Raw genomic sequence first — 9,798 nt, 5'->3', positions numbered from 1 at the left:
CAGCTATCTGGTTATGGGGCAGCATGACATGGCTGGGATTTGAACTCATGACCTTCGGATCCAAAGTTTAATACCTCAACCACTAAGCTATCACCTCCCCCACATTAAATAGCACATCAGGCTACTATACTATAGAAGTGTATCTTTTGTTCATTTTGCACTTGTAATTATAACTCAAAACATTTTGACAACCCCTCAGAGGCCTTCTGAACATCACACAGATGTCCCTAACATAATATAATAGAAATAAAAAAATAAAAATAAAAAAAGAAGAAACCTTTGTGGCTTCTGGCTAGCAGATTTATTTCTGTCAATATGTTTACCATAGAGGTGTAATAATATGCATTACTTACACCTGCATGATATGATGTTCACTGGTGGTCTAGTGGTTAGGATGAGGCGCTCGCACCGCTGAGGCCCGGGTTCGATCCCCGGTCAGAGAACCAACCCCAGCCATTAGGGTTGCACAAGCCTTAGTGCCGGTCCCAAGCCCGGATAAATGGGGAGGGTTGCGTTAGGAAGGGCATCCAGCGTAAAAACATGTGCCAAATCAAACATGCGGATGATCCGCTGTGGAGACCCCTAATGGGAGAAGCCGAAAGACAGAAGACTTACACCTGCATGATGTTGATCTAATATAAAAAAGTTCGCCTGTCATCCTATCATCTGTTCACGCCGATTAACCACCCTAGTGGCCGATGTGTGAAACAGTGGGATCCAGAATGTAAAAAATAAATCTGAATGCCAACATTATAACACAAAATCAGCTGACGTGCTACATATAGACAAGCTGGGTCGACAGCAGGGCATGTTGAACAAGAAGGCATTTAAGTCATACACAGGTGTCTACTCAGTCAGCCTAATTATCATTTATTCATTCATTTATTCATTCATTCATCTTCAGTAAGTGCTTTCTTCTGATCAGGGTCATGATGGATACAGAGCCCTTCCCGGGAAACACCTGGGACAAAGCAGGAATACATCCAGGATGGGTTGCCAGTTATTAATGAAGAATCAGATAGGAAGGAATAACAAATTTATTTCACAATTACGCCATGAATTCAACCCCAGATAGCTAGACGACACAAAAACCCAGACGATCACAAAGCTGGAGCTGTCTAGATGGCAAACGACATTGTTGTTTCCATGATCAGTCAATTTATTGAGTAAAAGTAGTCTCATTAGCCAGCCATTGAAATGTTAACTCCCAGAAAACATGACCTTGCATACTCTACTGTGTGAAGGTCAAAGGCTAATAGTCTATCGTACTATCATGCATAATGCCAATGCAAAATAAAAGGTCATGGCTATAATTATTTACTTTTTTACTCTCCTGTCATTGTGTGAATAATATTCAGCATGGAGAAATAATGATTCAGTCACAGGTCTTTGTTATTTAATCTTCTTCCTGTGTATATATCTAATTTACACACATAATATCTTTTGACATGGAGATGATTGCAGTGCAGGTCGGTGCTTATTATTCTATATGCTTTTAACCGTTCTTGCTTTGAGTTCATCCCGTTGTTGAGTGACTGCTTGCTTCTCGCTTAACTTCTTACCATTAGTCTAAGAGCATGTTGCAAAATGATGTCCTGAAACAAGTGACTGTGGTTCCATGAACATTTTTACCTGCGTATTATTGAACCAATACACCTTGGATAACAGGGCAAAATGCACACATGCACGCTTACATACTCGATCACACTCATGGGTAATTTAGTTTCGTCATTACACCTGTATAGCTACTATATGTGCATATTTTTGGGAGGTGAAAGAAAACCATAAACCTAGGAGGAATTACACATGGTCAAGGCTAGAACGTGTGAAACACAATACAATACCCTGAGCTAATATACATACACACACACACACACACACACACACACACACACACACACACACACACACACACACACACACACACACACACACACATGCTCATACACACTTACACCTGGCCCATGTCACATCATCAACTCTAACATGCATCACGTCACACAGCAGGCCTCAAAATAAATTACGCGTACAACACAGTGCCTCAGAGAGTAACACACTCAAGCAGCGTGCTCAGTTTATTATTGTTTTTGGCCAGGAAGTCCTGCCATATGTCTCTAACTTAAACGAGATGTGATAATAATCAGGAAAAGCCCCTCGCTACTAAACGCGATCAGCTGGACACAATCCGACCACCCTTATTTTTAATATGAGCAAGAAAAGTGTGACTGATGAGCTGTCTAATTAAGTGCGATCAGGACATAAACTATGCATAAACACCGATAGGAGTAACCGGCATCATTCCACCTATTTCTAAACCCCGTGGCATGGGGTGCTCACTGCTAGCGCACAGCACACTTTCATGATTAATTTACACTGACAACACAGAAGGCTGACTCGAGTCAACGGATCTAAAAGCAAACACAAGCGAATCATATACCACACAAAGCAGCCGAATTGATTTCCTGTACGCATGCATAACAATCTAATAGTTTTATGTGTGGAATTGTTCTGATAATGTTAGGAATGCATTTAGGGAAGTGTACATTCAAGAAAACGAGTAATAAACTATACATATAATTGCTACAAGTGTCTTTTGTATAAGTTCTTTATCGATATAATATTTGGTACCTTCAAAAGAATTCAAAAAGCACAACTTAATCTCCTAACACAGTAAAAAGAATTGATTAGTAAACAATCAATTTGCCAGTAGAAATTAAACAAATATATCTATTAAATAAACTAAAGTTGTGGACAACAGAACATATGATTGGTATGTGCTTTTTTGAACATCTCATTCAACATTTAGTTCCCATTTACTGTTATTATAACCTCCACTCTTCTGGAAGGATGTTCACACTTCTGGGAATGGAAGTACCACTAGATTTTAAAGTGTGGCTGTAGAGATTTGTACTCATTCAGACACAAAGTCAGGAGGTCTGCGGTGCAGTCAGTGTACCAATTCATCCCGAAGGTGTTCAATAGGGTTGAGGCCAGAGCTCTATAGCAGGCCATTCCTGATCTTTCACTCCAACCCATGCAATCCATTTCTTTATAGAGCTGAGAGATTTGGGTTTCCTAGTTTGAGTGAAGAGAAATGTAATGCTACTGTATGCAAAGACAATTTTGTGGTGATAGTTTGGGAAGAACCAGGCATGGCAACACAAACACAGGTATCCCAATACTTACAGTAGTAATAAGTAATAAGTAGTATTGAAAAAGTAGTATTGGGGAAAAAAATAAAAATAAATAATAATAAAAAAAAAAAAAAAATATATATATATATATATATATATATATATATATATATATATATATATACACTTTTTTTTTTTCATTTTAAAATTAATTGTGTTAAAAGATAAGCGTTTTAATAAGTAGTATTTGCTAGAGTTGCCACCATCATGCCATCATGTCAGCTTTTTTTCAATTAAAACTAAATTGATTTTAATCCACCAGCATACAATTTGGCTTCTTTCTAAATAGAAATGCTTGACTAAATTGTTCATAATTTTAAGCTTGAAATAAGAGCTTTGGGTTCTGAACAAGCTTTATTGTCGTCACATTTGACTGCGTACTATCACGCTGATGGCATCATGGTGGGTGAAGGCTAATTAGTTAACCAGAGGCATGCTTGTTCATCACTGGGTGATGTCTCGGGTGATTTGTAAAGATTGCAATTATCGTGGAGTTCAGCCGCTCTGCTAATTCGCTTTACTTTCACAAGCGCGTAAACTCCTGCGCTACAAACAGGGCTTATAAACTGTTAAAAGAGTTCATGTCCTACTTGCAATATATTCTTTCACAACTGTAACAGGACAAACTCAAACTCACTCTATCCTGTCGTTGATTATATTCCTGTAGTGACACATCCGCAAATATTTATTTTCTTAACTAAATAAACGACTTCTCAGATCCTTTCAGCAGTTTCGTTTCATTATGCACTTCTTTTTGCCACAGCACTGATCAGCCAAGGTGTCTGTCCATGTGTAATGGGTGTGTGCTTCCAATTTTCCCTCAACCTACTCTGTTTAACCCTAAGCTACCTCACCTATTCTCTCATCCCTCGTCCCCTTTCTCACCCTGTCAAAAGAGTGTGTCCATCAGGAGGCTCCAAACAAATGACTATTGTGAACAAGTTCCAGCCCTCACTGTGGCATGTGCCAGATGTATGAGGTCTGGAGCTGAAGGACTATTGTGAGTATAAGAAAAACAATGAGATTGTAGTAAATCCTGATGCAACTAATGAGAGAAATGTATAATTAGATGTACAGATATTTGACTGTAATTAATATTTTTTTTCAATTTCAGTTTCACAAAATCATGGTCTATAAATAAGTAAGTATAATAGCAGATTTTCTTACTGATGGTATAAGACTTTATGGTGACTATAATCAATTTCTGACCCTTGAGACTTGCTCTGGTACTGAACCTCTATCAAAAACCTTTTATACAATACATTTTCTAGCATAACTACATGAACATTATTGCTAACATTTAAAAGATTAGTAATAAAAACAATTTTTTTTCATTTAGCTGTAGCTAAAGATTTTCCATTGAAGAAAGAGGTGCCAATTTACCTGTCAGTAATCCAAATCTGCATTTGAGGCACTGCTTTTCCTTTTTTTTTATATTTACATTTACTTTTACAAGTATTAATCCAGTAATTCCACATCATTTCAACCACCACAAAGTCACAGTGGTATAACCATGATTTCCTCTTGCACCATTTTCCAAATTTATACTGGTTTTACTGTGAGAGAAAAAAATATATAAATAAATAAAATAAAAATAAAAAATTTATATATATATATATAAACCCTGCATAGTGCACTCATTCAATAATTTGATAACTAGTCCTGCCTCAGATACTGTTTGTCAGCCACAAAGATGAAAAAGTTTCAAAGTGGATCAGAGAAAGATCTTATTAAAAGTTCCCGACTCTGGTACAAGCAAAGCTTAGCTGATCATGCAGATATGAGGTTGTTTTAAGTTCTGAGTTAACAAAAACCTTTATGTCAGGTGCTATTTAGTACGGCGCACTGTTCATTACAACTATTGTCTTGAGAAAACAGAGCTCTTGTAACCATTTTAATGGATTCCCAACCCTACACGTGTAAAACGCTGTAGTGATTATGAAGGCAGCACAAAAAGCTGGACACTGACGATTACTGATTGACAGCATCAATTATTAAGCGTGGACAGAGTAGTGGAGACGATGTAGACAAAGCTGCTCGGCTCTTGAGCAGAGCTCTTGGGCGACTCTATCTATATTTGTCTTATCGCTCGGACATAGAGCGCAGTTCAGCATGAACGTGGCATCATTATTCAGGCCCCAGATGGAGAGCTCTTTTGTTCGGGGACCGTGGGTTTATACATGCAGCTGGGGGAAGGGATGACCTCCGCTCCTGACCCTTTCCCCCGAGCTGTACCTGTGAAGCGGGATGAAGGCTGAAATCATGGCAGACGGAGACACTGACAGAGGACCAGGAGACGCTCTCCAGCCAGTTTGAAAAGAAATGACCAAATTTACAATGGAATACTGCTGCAAGTCATCATTTTAATGTGGCTGGATGGGATGAAGCCACTTGATCGCTGGGTAGCAATGGACATTTAACAGAAAACATTGGGATTAGGGGGGGGGGGGAAAGTCTTGACATGGATGTGCAAGCTATTTCTCAGTTGTCTATACAATGAGCTATATTATAAGAGAAAATGGTTTTAAGCAGAGGTGGGAGGGTGTTGGTGTGGGTGAGAGATGGTCAACCATTCAATAGACAGAATATACATGGAATATTTTATGCATAGAAAGACTATTCAGATGAGCAATGGAGAAGCAGACCTCGGCGACAGGACCATTAGATGATGCTGTCAAAACACTGGCTGTCCGTGTGATAACAAATCACCGATTCAGGCACAAAACCCATCCACTCCCATTCTTACTATCTACCCCAGTGGTTAACAAGCTATTGCGAGAGTGATAAGACCCAGCGCCCATGAAAGACACAGCCTGATTGGGTCAACGTTTGATGTAAAGCCCCCATCATCCCACTCACATTTCAAGGTCTCCGCTAGCCTTATTTCACCTTCTGTAATTCCACCCTCCCTCATCGTCCTCTCTCTTTTTTTTCCTCTTGTCTCCTTCCTCACATCCATCCAGCAGACAAAGCGGCAGTTCCAGTCCGGCCTTCTTTGGAACAGAAAGGAAGTGCGCCAAAGAATCAGGCCTAAATCGGCCTTTCATGATTTCACGCCTCTGTGAAAATCACATTTGAGCGATTTCAGCATCCAGACACCTCAGCTTCCAACCCAGGCATGTGAAAACCTGGAAAGCTTGACGGACAGGGCCGTTTTCTTTGTGATATCTACAGTAATCCGTCCAATTAGACACGCGCAGGAGCTCACGCAAGAGGGACACAGGGTCAATGAGTCAAATTCGGCCTGGGCCAGCTCAAACCGGTGCTGCGTTTGTGTCTTGAGTTGTGATTGGATTATATTCATTCTGTTGGTAACAAGATTGAGAGAGTTTTTGAAAAAAAAAAAAGGAACTAGTCAGGTGGCATGCATGTAGAGCCGGAAAATAGCGTTCTTGATTTGTACAGCGTGTCGCTGCTCCGTAAAACATAATCAGACTAATCATGTATAGGGCACGTTTTGAACAGAACAAAGCACCGGTGCAGTGGCTCCATGACCAACCAGCTCACACGTTTATGTTGTGTTACATAAAACAGTAATGTGGATCTTTTAGTGATGTGACACATTGTTTAGATTCAGTGTTTCACAATAGTGTTTCACTATATTACCATACACCACTCAACACTACATCCATCAGACTTGACTGCTGCTATTGCTGTTTTGCACAACCTTTTGTGTTTACATTTTGAGTTTATTTATAAACTTTGGTATACACATCTCTTTAGCACATTGTACTGTAGGTGCTTTGTGTATTTGTCCTACACTGTTTTGTTTTGGACTGCTTGCACCAGGTTGCACACGATGCACTTTATATGGCGAGGACAACTTGCTATTCCTTAGCTCTGTTTTCTTGTAGCTCGAAGTTGTTTTATGTAGCACCAAAGTTTTGGAGAAGCGTTGACTCATTTCAATGTGTACTGTGTCAGCTATATATGCTTGAAATGACAATAAAAGCTTCTTGACTTGACTTCATATGCCCAAATCCATAAGAGCTGTTTTACTGAAAATAGAGAATTTTGGTAAAGCGATATCAACCCACTATGACATATTGTCTTCTCTTCCTTGATGCCCTTTTAAAACCGCAGCTTCATGATTGAAATCTAAAGCACTTATCTTGCTGATTACATGATGTCTGAAAGGCACTTCTGTGATTCGATGGATCAATACCATTATAAAATGAGCAATCTCACAGCACAGCTAGTGTTCTGTGTGTGTGTGTGTGTGTGTGTGTGTGTGTGTGTGTGTGTGTCTTTGTGTGTTTTTTGTGTGTGTGTGTGTGTGTGTGTGTGTGTGTGTGTGTGTGTGTGTGTGTGTGTGTGTGTGTGTGTGTGTATGTGTGTGTGTGTGTGTGTGTGTGTGTGTGTGTGAGAGAGAGAGAGAGTGTGTACAAGTCTAAGTGAGTGGGCTCCTGGGGAAAAAAACAATATTCAGCCTAGTGAAGGTGTGTTTTAATCTCTATTATTTTCAGCTCTGTCGACCTTCTGTCAGGCTCCTATTAAAACGTATGCTTTTTATTGACACCGAGCACTTTTCCGTCCTCCTATAACTAATGCTTAATAGCATCAAGGTGTAGAGAGGAAGACATTAGTTTCTCTTTTCAAGAGTTCATCACATTCGAATCGATAAGTACCAATGAAAAGTAGTCTGACAAGAGTTCGCTTTCACTTACAAGCAGACTTGATTATCACAGTACACAAAGAAACTATGAAAATATTCACTTGTTCTTCTTTAACAACCTCTTTATAATGGTCAGTGTTGCTGGACCATAGAAATACCTTGGTGTGAGGCAACAATAAATCCAGAATGGTATACCAGTCCATTGCAGTGAAACAATTCTGATTGGTCAAAAATTCATTTTTCTATAAAAGCAGCTTGTACAATAAGTCTAGCATTACGCAAAATTTCTCTTCCTTGTGTATAGTTCTCATTCCCATCATCACCTCCGGCTTGCTCTTTTGGGATCTAAATCTACATCCTGATTTCTATAATGCTGCTTTGTGGCAATACCATACATACACTCAACAGCCATAACATTAAAACCACCTGCCTTATATTGTGTAGGTTTCTCTTTTGCCACAGCACTGACCCGTCAAGGCATGAACTCCACAAGACCTCTGAAGGTGCAGATCCTTTAAGTACTGTAAGTTGCGAGGTGAAGCTTTTGACCTGTCTGCAGTGCTTAACCCTGAGCTGCTCAGTAAAATAAAAGGCTCTGGATAAGAACGACTGCTAAATGTTATAAATATTAATCAGTAAGTCTTGGACACCCATGACCCTCCTGTCTTTACTTGGACCACTTTTAGTTGGTATGAACCACTGCACACTGGGAACACACAACCACACCTGGCGTTTGAGACCTGGTGCTTTGACCCAGCCGTCTAGCCATCATAATTTGGCCCATTTTGAAGTCGCTTAGATACCTCTTCCAGCTGACTTCTTACTGGCTGCCTGCTACTGTATATCTCACCCTTTGAGTAGAGCCACTGCAACAAAGTAGTGTTATTTACTTTATCTTTTTTTATTGTTTTTTTATTTTTTTTTTATTTTATGGCTGATCAGTGTATATGTGAAATTGGTGGTCTAGTGGTTAGGAGGCGGCGCTCTCACCACTGCGGCCCGGGTTCGATCCCCGGTCAGGGAACTAACCACAGCTATTAGGGTTGCACAAGCCAGTGCACAGCCCGGATAAATGGGGAGGGTTGTGTTAGGAAGGGCATCCAGCGTAAAAACATGTGCCAAATCAACCCCTAATGGGAGAAGCCGAAAGAAAGTTTAAATCGACACCTCCAGGCATAACATTATAATTATTATGACCAGTGAGATGAATAAAACTGATTATATGTTCATCATGGCACCTGTTAGGGATATATTAGGCAGCAAGTAAACATTTTGTCCTCAAAGTTGATGTGTTTTAAAATGGGCGAGCGTAAGGATTTAAGTAAGTTTAGCAAGGGCCAAATGGTGAAAACTGCAGCTCTTGTGGGCTGTTCCCACTCTGCAGTGGTCAGTATCTATTAAAAGTGGTCCAAGGAAGGAACAGTGGTGAACCGGCGACAGGTTCATGGGCAGCTGAGGCTCATTGATGCACGTCTAAAAGCGAAAGCTGGTCCGTGTGGACCGACAGATGAGCTCCTATAGCTTAAATTGTTAAGGAAATAAGAGATTGGATAACCCATAACTTTCTACTTTTAAATTCTAATAAGACTGAGATTTTGCTCATCGGCCCAAAAACTAGTATACAGAAGCTCCAGCATCTCAACCTGTATTTAGACGGATGTTCTGTAACCACTAGTTCAACGGTAAAAGACCTGGGAGTTATTTTAGACAGCAACTTGTCTTTCAAATATCATATCAACCAAGTTACAAAAACAGCCTTCTTTCACCTTAGAAATATTTCTAAGTTAAGAAACATGTTGTCTATATCCGATGCAGAGAAGCTCGTCCATGCGTTTATGACCTCCAGAATAGACTACTGTAATGCGTTACTAGGTGGATGTCCTGCATCATTAATAAACAAGCTTCAGTTAGTCCAGAATGCAGCAGCCAGAGTTCTCACAAGGTCAAGAAAATATGATCACATAACCCCAATCCTATCGTCCCTACATT

At 39.9% G+C, this 9,798-nt stretch overlaps 1 protein-coding gene across 3 annotated transcripts in view; it reads right to left on the bottom strand.

Annotated features, from left to right (window-relative positions):
• Positions 1 to 9,798, bottom strand: part of pik3r3b (phosphoinositide-3-kinase, regulatory subunit 3b (gamma)) — a 214,834-nt gene that overhangs the window by 38,361 nt on the left and 166,675 nt on the right. The gene's annotated exons all lie outside the window — the stretch shown is intronic.

The sequence above is a fragment of the Silurus aristotelis genome, assembly GCF_946808225.1.
Source record: "Silurus aristotelis genome assembly, chromosome: 2".
In the NCBI taxonomy this organism is placed as follows: domain Eukaryota; kingdom Metazoa; phylum Chordata; class Actinopteri; order Siluriformes; family Siluridae; genus Silurus; species Silurus aristotelis.
Note: the sequence above shows the minus strand (reverse complement) of the source record. Positions and strands in the feature narration are given on the sequence as shown.